Genomic DNA, 13,633 nt, shown 5'->3' on the forward strand with positions numbered 1-13,633 from the left:
GGAAATCCCAGGGCCTCAGTTGAGTCTCCAGGCTCCTTTATATCTGCTGGTTGGATGCTTCTGACACAAACCACAATACACACTTTACTGTTCATACCCTTGCACATATGAAAGAAAAGAACTGACTGCCTCTGGAGTCATGGAGCTGTGGGGAGAATGTTTCCATAAAATGGGGGGGGATTTAAAATCCTTAAGAGAGTGTCTGCCATTAGCGTTTAGAACCATGATGCACATTAGTGAATATCTGGGACTAAGCTGAAAATCTTCTCTCTAACTAGGCTAATCAATTGTTTAAAAAGTGAAGATACTTCAGATTTATGGTGAATCATTTAATGACTATACCTTAATGTTTCTTTCTGGACCAACTATTATAACCTCCTGTTATTACAGGTACTCTTTTTTAGAGGAGGAAGAATAGTTTTGCAGTCAAACCCTAGGACAAGGAGGAAGGGTAACTGGGTTCTATTTCTGGCTCTGCCTGAAAATTTCAATCTATTAATTGCCCAGACAGCTGCAGCCCTCTGGGATAATGCAGATCATAAAGCCCACAATGAAGACAGAGAGATAGGGACAAAGGATTCTCGGTCAAGGGGATCTGGCTATGGGACAAAACTTCCAGAGGAGAACAGGCAAATGCAGAGTCTCATCAATAGGAAATGTTGAAAAAATCTCTTTCACCATAGCAAGAAAGACACAACACTGACACACCCTCATCTATACACACAGACACAGAGGAAGAAAGAGCTGTAACAAATAAATATCCCAAGCAGAGTTTTTACCCTAAAAAGAGGGGGGAGGGATACCTCAGTGGTTTGAGCATTAGCCTGCTAAACCCAGAGTTGTGAGTTCAATCCTTGAGGGGGCCATTTAGGGATCTGGGGCAAAAATCTGTCTGGGGATTGGTCCTGCTTTGAGCAGGGGGTTGGACTAGATGACCTCCTGAGGTCCCATCCAACCCTGATATTCTATGAAAGAGCCTTGGTGTCCAGGAGGGACTTCGTTATTGCTAATGGTTTTATGGAGAAGGTGCCAAGATACTACAGTGATGATTGGCAGTATAAAATCCAAAGGTAGACAGAGCATCTTGAGTAACCAAAGGCAAGCCTAACCATTTAGGGCCTCGTTTTCAGGAATACAAAGTTTCTGGCAGCTCTCACTGACTTCAACTGAAATTGTGGGCACACAGGCCCTCTAAAAGCAAGGCCCTTAATCTCTCTCTGCCTCTGCTTGCCCGTCTGCAGTGATAGTACCTCATATATCCTTCCAGGATATGTTCATTTACACTTATGAAGTGATCCAAGATCCTCAAATAGAAAATAGTATAGACATGCAATATTAAACACTGCACACACTGACAGACTGTTCATTGGGATGCCATGGAAGATTTTGACATTGCATGACCTCCACATACTCCCACAGCCAAGAGCTCTTTGCTAGCTTGAAGGAAACCTGTGTTTAATTCTCTCTTCTGATATTGTTCAAGTTAGCAGTGATGACAATGTAGCAGTTCAGACATTAACCAAACAGTATTTTTATTTTAGCAAGGTACATGTTACTGCAAAGATTAAGGAAATGAACTGTAATTCAAAACATGTGCCTGGCATAATAGAGTTATGCAGGCTCTGACCAAAATTACCCTCCCAACTGTCTGCAAGGTAGATTTACAGGGAGAGTAGGGATAGATATTTGAGAAGTACTTCTTTTAAAACACTCATGTGAAGTTCCAGCAAGTTTATATAATTACATTCAGATGGCAAATATTAGATAGAGAACTGGCCTTCTACACAAGTAGAAACATTAGTAACAAAAGAGTTACAATGGTGCAGGTCACCAGTGCTACTGGTTGCCAAAGTGACCACTCTTCTATTATTCCAGTCTTACTTGGACTAGCATACTAGTTGCCACCACTAGTTGCCAGCTGACCAAGCTAACTCCTCAAAAAGTTTTAACAAGCATGGAGGGATGAAGTGATTAGGTCTTTTCTTTCCCCAGATCTTTTTTGTGGTTCTAAAACATTAAATTGATAGATGACAGAATCTGACAGGGTATTTCTACACTACAGAGATTATACCGGCATAACCATGTCGCTGCAGCGATGCTGGCCTAACTGCTAACTCCACAGTACAGATGCAGCCTACACTAATAGAAGGGATTTTTCCATCAGTGTAGGAACACAACCTCCCCAAACAACAAGAGCTATGTTGATGGAAGCATTCATCTGTTGACACAGCTGTGTCCACCCAGGAGGTTAGGTCAGCACAGCTACATCAGTCAGGTGGGTGGATTTTTCACACCTCTCACAGACATGCCTATGTCCATCTAAATTTTAAGTGTAGCATAGGCCTAGGACTCCTGAAGAGCTAAACGATGCTGATCAAGTTCCCAGCTGCGGTGTGAGAAATAAAGTCCCTCCAGAGGTAAGAAGCAGGATTGAAGACCAGATGGAGGAGAGGCATTAGCCTTTTATCGTCCTTTCCAGGTGTAAGAACACCTCTTTGTCCTTACTGTGGAAAATTACAGCAAAATGGAGTCTGGAGTCACTTGGGCCAGTCCCTGCATACTTTGCTGAGTTGCAAGGCGTATCTGCCTTCTCTCCATGGGTCAATTGTATAGCTGATGGTCTTAATAGGCCATCAAGCAGGCTAGGCAGAGCTAACACCAACTTGTCTGGGATGTCTCCCAGAAGCATAGCATAAGTTTGAAATACCGACAGTTTAGAGCCAATATTTATAATTTCAACTACAAAACTGATACACACATATAGACAGCATAATTATAACCAGTAAACCATAACCTTGTCTTAGATACCTCATTTGACCCCCTTTATACAAGATTTGGTGCCACTACAGGACTTTGGTTGCAACCATGTTCTATATGGTCCCAGATTATATCAATAACGTCACAACTGCATACCCAGTCTTGTGCTTTAGGAGCAGAATAGCTGTCTGGTTGAAGCAATGATTTGATCTGCTAATCCTATGCCCTTTAGCTCTTTAAAAAGGAACAAAGAAAACTACTCAGAAGGGACAATTCCCACCGTGTAATTATATCAAGAGATATTATGTAGCTCATCAGAATTTTAAAACTCATTTTAAGTGAGCCTAAAAAAAACATGAGAAAGAGACAATACAATTACATGCCTCCCAGGACAGGCAAAACCCAGCAATATTAGTTATTTTTAGGTGGAGAAGTGACTTTAACTGTGGATTAAACATTAATTTTAGTTACAAAATATGATTAGTTGAGAGAGACAAAGCACAGCCTGTATGCTGAAGTCAATCTCTTAAATGACATTTCAACATCCAGAGGGGTCAGCGGGGCAAAGACAAAACCATTCAGGTTACAAACTGTGCCCTATCTGCATTTCCCTGGGAGTTTCAAGTTGCACACAACAAACAAGATGCACACACACAGAAAAAAATGGAGCAATAGAAATAAGCAGGTTTTCCTGCAGGTGCCTGCGAGCTTTTAAATAGGGGCTGGTGGAGAAAGGGGATCAAGCTTGTTTGCTGAAATCCCTTCTTATCCAACTTTTTTTTTAAACGGAATCCCCGAACTGTATAGCTATCAAAGCTTCTTCCCACAAGCTTTCTCCAATGACTTCTATCTTTAGAAGGATTTTACACTAGATTAAGCAATGATTTAAAAATAATCCACAAACTGCCTCCTAGGAAACTAACTTTGTGGTTTACACTAGCTAGCCCCAATGACAATTAATAGAGCCCCCATATGCTCTATAGGAATTGCCTTATTTAAGAGGGAGAGCATCACAAATGGCTAATGTCATTACTACAAAATTAAAGTCAATACTTTGGAGATTGATTTTATAAATATGGCGTCTTATTTCACACGGGCTTTAAATAATACATTTGATGGCACAGTCATCCAACATTCTTTGTGGCCTATGTGTGAAATTGGTCTGGTCGTGTTGCTTTGGGACCTTCACTTTTTAATTTTGTGACATTAAGGTTGAACATTCAAACACACCAGTGTTGACTTAATGCAGATCAATAGATTATTATAATATACCCAGACCAAACATTATATTAAAACACACAAGAGTGAGGAAAATGCAGACTGTCTGTTAATTCATGTGGCTGGCAGCCTGGAAAATGTCCGTTTTTGAAGGTTGTTTGTAGTGTTGTTGTAGCTGTGTTAGTACCAGGGTATGAGAGAGACAAGGTGAGTGAGGTAATATCTTTTATTGGACCAACTTCTGTTGATAGAAAGGACAAGCTCTGTGAACCTCAAAAGCTTGTCCCTTACACTAACAAAAGATGATCCAATAAAAGATATTACTTCCCTTCCCAGTCTCTCTCAGTTTTCAAAGAGTTAATTTCAATCATCCACTGGGGGATACCACTATACTGTTAGCCAGATTAACACATCAGTGAGCCAAATTCCTCCCGGATGTGACTCCACTGAAGTCACTGGATTTATACCAGGAAGAATCTGGCCCATTGAGTTTTGCAAAGTGAACAATTCTGAGACTAGAAGTGCTGCCCTAGTTACTATTTTTGGAAAGTGATTCACAAGGGAGGCTGCTCTCTCTTTTTTAATACCATCCTAGGCTTTGAGAGTGGAGGTAAGTCCTATGTTACAAGGGGGTGCTTATTAAGAGCACTGTTTGGGGAACACATGGAAGGGGAATAAATTGAAGAATTGTAAAGCAAAGAAAATTATAAGATTAACCTTAAAGGGAGTATTACAAGATGCTGATTTTAACAGCTTCTCCCTCTGGACAAATCACTCCAAACTTGACCAAAAAATAGACTCGAAAGGGAAAAATAATAAAAGAGATCATAGAGGGACTTCATCAACAGCTTCATCTGAGGAATGCAGGTAACACAATCTGTGACACTGACTAGATGAAAAACGGGAAGCAATTATTTAAACTCAGCTAGGATGATCCTAGGGAAGATACGGGGAAGAAGACCACTACAGTACTATAGCATAAGGAGAGAACCGTTTTCAAAAGAGCATGGCCAAAATCCCCGATCCAAATACCCGTAAACTTTGTGACTGGCTCTTTTTCTCAGTTTTGAAGCAAACCTATCTTCACCAAAGTTGCTTCAATATCCTGTATGCATGCGGATCTTATTGCAAAATTGGACAGTAGAAAGCTTCAGGAGCAGCAAACCCTGAAAGCCTTATTTCCTAAGAACCCTTCTGTGGAAGAATGTAGTTTTCAGGATCTTGTGGAGGATGTAGGCGCCCCTGTTTAAATTTTCTCCAGGGTCCCCAATATAACTTCAGTACAGCCCTGGAAGGGTTAAGGAGACTGCTCCTTATACACCACTAGTGGCCCTGCCTGGTTCATGTCCTGAACACAGCTACAAAATGAGGCAACAACTCTTAATTAGTTAGTTATGTTCCTGATCCTCCTCCTGTGTTAGGGTGAAGGCTATCTGTTTGGAACCAGTTCCATAGTCTATTCCAGGGGTCGGCAACCTTTCAGAAGTGATGTGCCGAGTCTTCATTTAATCACTCTAATTTAAGATTTCACGTGCCAGTAATACATGCTAACGTTTTTAGAAGGGCTCTTTCTATAAGTCTATAATATATAACTAAACTATTGTATGTAAAGTAAATAAGGTTTTTAAAATGTTTAAGAAGCTTCATTTAAAATTAATTTAAAATGCAGAGCCCCCCGGACCGGTGGCCAGGCAGTGTGAGTGCCACTGAAAATCAGCTCGCGTGCCACCTTCGGCACGCGTGCCATAGGTTGCCTACCCCTGGTCTATTCCATTGTCTATGTCTCTACGTAACACCGTCAGATTAGGCCCGAAACTTGGATTTTGTAAAACCCTGGGGTTGTATTTTTTTAAATGACAAGAAACAATGGAACAGGTTCCTTTAAATTACCTTTTTTAATTCACACTTTCATTTAAATTTAAATATCCTCCCACAATGTCTGCAAAGTGGACATTGCAGAATTGTGATACTGCAGGATAACAAGAAAGCAGAACCCAGAGAGTAGCACATACCCATTCATACTTTGGAACACAAACAGCATTGGCATGAACAAGAAGAGGATAAATGTTACCATAAATGGAAATATTTCACATTCATATTTTCACACACCAAGGACAAAAGCCTTCTGTAAGATCAGCCTAGAAAATTTTGACTCAGCTCTTCTGTTCCCCTTTATATATGGCTCTCCCACTGACAGGACAAAACCTACATATGCAGGGAGAATAACCAGTCTGAATCAAAACTTGCATAAGGATTTGGGGGCAGACTTATTCCCTCCCTGCACGACCTAAATTTAATTTTAGGTTCCCCTCCTTATGGCACAGTTCCTCCAAAGAAAAGATCCCCAACCCACCTCCCAGTTCCCAATTCCAAACCTCCATTGACACAACCTGAGCATCAGCTCAATGGAAAAAGTAACAGACTTGTATTAAGGAGAAATGAGAAAACGTTTTTTGCATGGCAAAGGTCCTTTTCTATACAGCTTGGTCATGTGACTTCATCCCGTTTTATATCTGTACTGTTTAATTCATCTTCCTGAGTGTGGGACTGTACATTTATAAACTACACCTTTACCTCAATATAATGCTGTCCTCGGGAGCCAAAAAATCTTACCTCGTTATAGGTGAAACTGCGTTATATCGAACTTGCTTTGATCCACCGGAGTGCGCAGCCCCGCCCCCCGGGAGCATTGCTTTACCGCGTTATATCCGAATTCGTGTTATATCGGGTCGTGTTATATCGAGGTAGACGTGTAGGTTTCCCTAGTTCTGCCCAGACCCCACTGCTCAAATCTCTCCAACTCACTTTAGAGTTTGGGGTGAATTCAACCATGATACAATTTTCAGACAAGACCAAAACCAGAGGAGCGGCAAACACACAGGAGGACTGAACCAAAATGTTTTAGGAAGCAGTTATCCAGAGTACAGGGAAGGGCTTATTTTTTTGGACGATAGCAATCCTAGAAGTCCCAGACTGGACTACTACTAGCACAAAGTAGAAACAGATCTGCACAGCCCAGCTCGACTTATACTGTGCTAGTGCCCAAGAACCAGAAAGTGAAAATACACCTCTACCCCGATATAACGCTGTCCTTGGGAGCCAAAAAATCTTACCGCATTATAGGTGAAACCGCGTTCTATCGAACTTGCTTTGATCCCCCAGAAGGCGCAGCCCCGCCCCTCCGGAGCACTGTTTTACCCGTGTTATATCCAAATTCGTGTTATATCGGGTCGCGTTATATCGGGGTAGAGCTGTACTGGTTTCTCGTAACTGTCTCTGCACTTTCTTCCATGCTGCCTAAGGCATGGAATGTCCTTCCCTGACGTGACTTGCAGAGCCACTACCCTGTCCTTCAGATCTCACCACAAGACCTACTTCTGCAGAGCCACCAATTAATGAACAACGATGAGGAGCAGATAGAGATGGTGATACTTACTTCAGCAATTTATATAAAAACAGCAGATTTATATATCTAAAATGTGTATATATGCTTCTTACACCCCTCTTCCCCACCCTTTTATTATTGCACATCTTCTCACAGTGTAATAATTTGGGGCAGGGTCTTTGTCTTCCTTCATATTTGTAAATCAACAAGAGCAAGTGTTTCTGATCTTAAGTGGAGCTGCTCGGGACCACTGCAATGCAAATATTTAATAACAGAATGACTAGTTGAGAGAGACACAACTGAGCTCTTGACAGGTTGTGGCCATTAAATATAAACTGAAAGTTACTGTCATGGGGGCAGGGGTGGGGGGGGAGGCAGGAGTTAACCCTTTTGGCCTGACCACATTCAACTTGGGTAAACAAAATCTGCCTGCCTAAATTAACTAAGGGGTGTCTTATGCCCTCTTTCTCCTCTGCACAGGAGAGGCCATGATCAGGCTCACAGAAAGGTTATATATTAATCACACACACACTGCACATGGATGAAAGAGTTATCTAATGGTTACAAATTTAAAAATTTTATTAAGATGATGTTAAAAAAAAAAGTTAACAGAATTTGAGCATAGAAGTTTCTGGTTATCAGGGAATAACGTACAGATTATCGAGGGTGCAAAGTTTGGTTTAAGATCCGGTGGCATAAGGAATACATAATCTGCAATATCCCTGATTGGGGGTAAAAGGTTGATGGGTCAAAGTACAGGCATTGAGATATGAAGGTATGAAGTTCATACAGTGGCTATGTTCGGGTGTGGAGTATAATGAGTGGATATGATGATGAGGATGGATTGACCCTCATTTGGTGAGATTTAATGTTCAGGGAGTTTATGGTTCCAGTTCATATGATCCAACAGAGAAGGTCACTTGGTCCCTTTCTCGTAGTGGGAGAACGATGTCACTCTGGCTCACGCCTAACCAGGGGGTCTGTTCCTTACACTGCTATGGACTTGCTGCATAAACCTGAGCAAATCAGTTCACCTCTCTGCCTCAGTTTGCTCCTTTGTAAAAGCAAAATAATACTATTTACTATGCCCCATTGTGAAGCATGGCATCACACAGAGTCTGTGAAGCATACTCTCCACTATTACAGTAATGCACAGTATGCTCCAAGCTCTATAAACTACTATTAATTTCACCCTTCAGGCCCAATTTTTCTCCCACTTTAGCAAATGACAGTTTAGCCACGCACTTCACTGGGAGTAAGATCAGAGCCTTAATGTCTTCACCAGTTATGGTATAAAGACTTTCTTTACGGCAGACATGACTGAGTGCAGTCTGTCTTACTAATCAAAGAGCAAAATGGAAGACTTAATCCTGCACTTGCAGGGGCCACAGACTTCCATTTAAAAGGTCCTTTCCATTCAGAATGTCAAGGATCTTATGTTACAGTTTCTCCCTTTATCTATGTCAGTAAAACACAATTATAAACTCACAGTTGAGGCATAAGCCATTACTCATATTTCTTTAAATGCTCAATTTGCAACTGAGATTTTTGGCTCAACTTCTATTTCTTGGCATTTCAAATGCCAAATCAGAAGCAAAATCTAGGTACAAATCTGTTCATCTGCTCCCAAGAAAGAAAGCAAAGGAATGTGAACATAGGCATTTGGTTTTCCTTTAACCCTCTGCTCTGAGATCAAAAGCTGCAGCCAGGACTGCAAGAGTTGATAGAATCACAGAAATCACAGATGGAAGAGATCTATTAGGTCCATCATCCCCTGGGACCCAGGGAGGATTGTTGTCAACAATACAGTTTCTAGTGCTTTGTCCTGTCTAGTTTTTAATGTTGTATTTAGATGCACGGATTTAATTCAAGAGGGCATTAGACCCTTTTATATGTTTATGAATGGTTCCCTGGTGAGCAAAGACAAAAGCAACAAAGTTTTTCAACACAATTCATGAAGAGAACACAATAACTAAATGAAAATAAAACAACATTTTTTACCCTTTTAAACAGTAAGTTTGAAGAAAATTAGGTAGACGCTAACACTCTTCTTGAAACTGTAAAGCATTTTATGACAAATGGCAATGACATTCTGCCCTTCAGAACTAGCATTCAGATCTGCATTACAGAATGAAGTTATAAGGCCCTATTAGTTATTAAACTATAGCTGAGTTTTTCCTCTTTTAAGTATTGTCTGAAGTTCCTAAGTAGGCCAATTGTTTTATCCCTCTCTCCATTTGTATTCTTGGCTCACAGCCACTTCACAGATCAGACAAATTCCAAACACTGAAATTAATCCACTGCCTTCAGGTTTAAAGAGTATCTGAGATGTCATTCATTTGGAGTTAGTAGTCAAATATATTTAGTTAGAACTATAATTCTCTAATTTAAAGTGGTCAGTCTTTGAAAGTAAAATTGTAATATTTATATATACACAGACACACACAGACACACACACTGTCTCTAGACAAATGTCAAAACTGTCAAATTGGGGACAATAATTACATTTTGTTATAACACTTTTCTAAAGACCAAAAACAATAATAATATTTCCACAGTATTTTTTTAAGATTCCACTGAACACAGTTGTTTTAAAAAAAGTAAACAATGAAATGCAAATATTGCAACATTATGTACCAGAAGTGACACTGGCTATAAACAAGAGTGACACTAGCTTCCCTGTCATTCAGAAGGGAGAAATGCAAAGAATAAACAAGAAGCAAAAATAGTGACAAGTCAACTGGATTTTTAAAATTCTCTTTTAATACTTTAGGCTGGGATTTTAAAAGGGATTTAAAGGGGTTAGACACCCAAATCCATTAATTTCTCTGGGATTGAGGCACTTAACTCTTCTAGGTCCCTTTGGAAATCCCAACCGTAGGAGTTATTAGTAAGGAAGGTAAAGAAGTTTCTTCATAACATAAGATTTTTAAATCAACAGGAGGGCATGATTTTCAAAAGAATTTAAGACATTTAGGAACCAAAATCCCATTAATGCTCAATGTGATTTATTTTAGGTGCTCTGAAAAATGATACCCAGTGTCTTTTCAAAATATTCTTATGACAAAGATATGAATAATTTTTCTCATCCTTTTATCCTGAAGGCTCCCCCAGGCAATTCACAAGTTTTGTACACACAGTATTACTGAAATGCAATCACCTCTAAGTTCACAAGGGTGGGGGATTTTTGCCAAAGACATAGGGACACACCAACTCTAAAAAGTTCCATGGGTCTTTAATTCTCACATAGAGCAGACAGGAACTCAGTTTTTTAAGATCTCATGTGAAAATACACCATACACACTAAGCCAAAAATCTTGGATAAATTAGTTGAAACAGTATTTTGTATAAATCGCACTCAACTACAGCTTAGAACAGGGGTTCTCAAACTGGGGGTCATGACTGCTCAGCGGGTTGCGAGGTTATTACGTGGGGGGGGTCACGAACTGTCAACCTCCACCCCCAAGACCCGCTTCGCCTCCAGCATTTATAAGTGTTAAATATCAAAAAACTGTTTTTAATTTATAAGGGAGGTCACACTCAGAAGCTTGCTTTGTGAGAGGGGTCACCAATACAAAAGTTTGAAAACCACAAGCTTAGAACTTTCTGAGGTTATTCATACACATTTCAGAAATTAGCCACAGTCAGTGGAGTTGCACCGGTTTCCACCAGGCCTGAATGTGGACCTGCATGCATTGTAAGGCACTCAGATATTACTGTGATGGATGCTGAATGCCATAAAAATTTGAATTGATAGATGTGAGCTGCAGACATGTGGATTCCCCAAACATTTTTAGATGGAATTTTTTTAAATCAAGTTTCCACCTGTGATATCAAAGAATCAAACAATAGGAGACAATGTTATTGACCAAATTATAGGTTAGGCTTGGGATTTGTAGAAGGAGCTTATCCAAATATAATAACAGGATTACTACATAATATTCCAAGTTTGGCTTGGTGTATATAACAGAGACCACTCCACCCAATTGTGAGAAATTTCATATTTCTCACACCAGAAGTCAGTTATTCTCAAACCGACTATTATTTTTATTCCCATTCCATTAATTTACAAAATGGAACATTATTTGTAAACATCCTCCTGCTTTGCTATTCATTCTCATGCTAATGTTCCTGGCCAATATAAACAAGAATTTCTGCCTGCTAACATTTCCAAAGACATCAATCTTGGGGAAGAGACAACTCTCCCACTTACATTGTTTTTCCTACGTAACAGTCTGTTATGCAACACTACACTGCTCCCAAAACTTCTACACATAACCAGTTCAGTGGCTTCACCAGTTTCAGACAGAGTAATGGCAGATTAGAAGCTCTGGTGTAAATCCACAAAACATTATTCTGGGGTTCAACCAACTAGCATTAACAGAAGTCACCTGCTTTAAGCCTCTGACCTCCAAAGAAGAGATTCAACTATGTACAACCTCAGAAGTGTGGATTTTCTCAGCAAATAATAAATAATATTTTTTATTATTTGTATTATTGTAGAACCAGAAGCCCAGTCACGGACTAATATCATGTCATACTAGGCACTGTACAAACAGAACAAAAAGACAGACAATCTCTGCCCCCAAAGAACTTACAGTCTAAGTAATATGAGATTAAGAAGAGCTCCCTCATTCTCGTATATGATTTCATGTTTCCTATTTTATTCTCACAATGCATAGACCATGGATGTGCTCTAATAAAGCCATCAAAATAATACTTCCCACTCCACTTACAGTGTTTTCTATACAGAGGGATCTCAAAGCCCTTTATAAATTGTAATTAATTGACACAATGAAGTTTTGTTTGTGAAGCAGGGGTTACTCTCTACTTGGTAGATAGGAAAACTGAAGCCTCTCTCTCTCTCTTTAAATAGGTTAGATTCTTTTCTCGTTTTAGATTTTATATTCTTATTGTTTAGCTCAAAAGTAATTTTGCAAATGTGCATTCTGGGGTAAAGTATTTATTAAACTGATTTAAAATGTGGGGTCTTATGGCACCACTAACAATAATTAATATTTCAGAATATGAACCATCCCTGTGAGGTATTATAGCTATGTGACCACTCTACCCTCCATTGAAATACAGCAACTCTGGGATAAAACACAACTGTTTAACAGAATAAAGTATCACTATGTAATAATTTAGGACAGGAAGTAAAGAATAACATATCTCTCTTAAATTGCCGGGGGATTTAGATAACACATAATTATCTAGCTTATATGTATGCAGTGTTGTTGTAGCCATGTTGGTCCCAAGATATTAGAGACAACATAGAATCATAGAATATCAGGGCTGGAGGTGAGGTAACATGGGTGAGGTAATATCTTTTATTAGACCAATTTACAAAAATTGCCATGGAATTGTTAATAACAACAGGGATCTTGGTTTTTTGTTTCATTCAAAAGGCAGCACCTCTAGCTTAGGGTTGCCAACCCTCCCGGTTTCGCCTGGAGTCTCCTAGAATCACGCTCTATCTCCGGGAGATTTAGGGCACTAACAGTCTGGCACAGCAGTGGGGCTAAGGCAGGCTCCCTTACCTGCCTTGGCTCCATTCCACTCCCAGACATGGCCAGCACTGTCCCTGTGGCCACTGTGGGGGCAGGGGGTCTCTGCGCGCTGCCCCTGCCCCAAGTGCTGAGTCCGCAGTTCCCATTGGCTGGAAACTACAGCCAATGAGTGCTGCGGAGGCAGTGCCTGCGGGCAGCGGCACGCAAAGACCCCCTCCCACCCCACCCCCCGCCTAGGAGCCACTGCAAGAGGGATGTGCCAGTTGCTTTCGGGAGCTGACCGAGGTAAGCGCCAACCGCCTGATGCACCCCAACCCCCTGCCCCAGCCTAGAGCTCACACCCAAACTCCCTCCCAGAGCCCGCATCCCCTCCCACACCCCAACCCCCTATCCCAGCCTGGTGAAAGTGAGTGAGGGTGGGGGAGAGTGCACGACGGGGAGGAGGTGAAGTGAGCAGGGGTGGGGCCTTGGAGAAGGGGTGGTACAGGGCTTGGCCTCAGGGAAGGGGCAGAACGGGGACAGGGCAAGGATCTTTGGGTTTGCACGATTAGACAGTTGGTAACCCTACTCTAGCAGTACAGCATCCTTGAAGACAGTCAGAGGGCACTAATTCAATACTGATTCAGAGGGAAAGTGCCACCTATCAAATCACCAAAGCTATTTCATTAAGCTTCTTCACTTGATCTCTCTTAGAGAATTCCCATCAAATCACTGACCCAGCCTAACCCTGGATAAGCTTATGAGGAGTTCACAGCACAAGGTG

General features: G+C 40.8%; 1 protein-coding gene across 4 annotated transcripts in view; it reads right to left on the reverse strand.

The window, feature by feature from the left end:
• KDM2B (lysine demethylase 2B) overlaps positions 1–13,633 on the reverse strand; it is a 159,804-nt gene that overhangs the window by 131,265 nt on the left and 14,906 nt on the right. The window lies entirely within an intron of this gene.

The sequence above is a fragment of the Chrysemys picta genome, chromosome 15 (genome assembly GCF_011386835.1).
Source record: "Chrysemys picta bellii isolate R12L10 chromosome 15, ASM1138683v2, whole genome shotgun sequence".
Lineage (NCBI taxonomy): Eukaryota > Metazoa > Chordata > Testudines > Emydidae > Chrysemys > Chrysemys picta.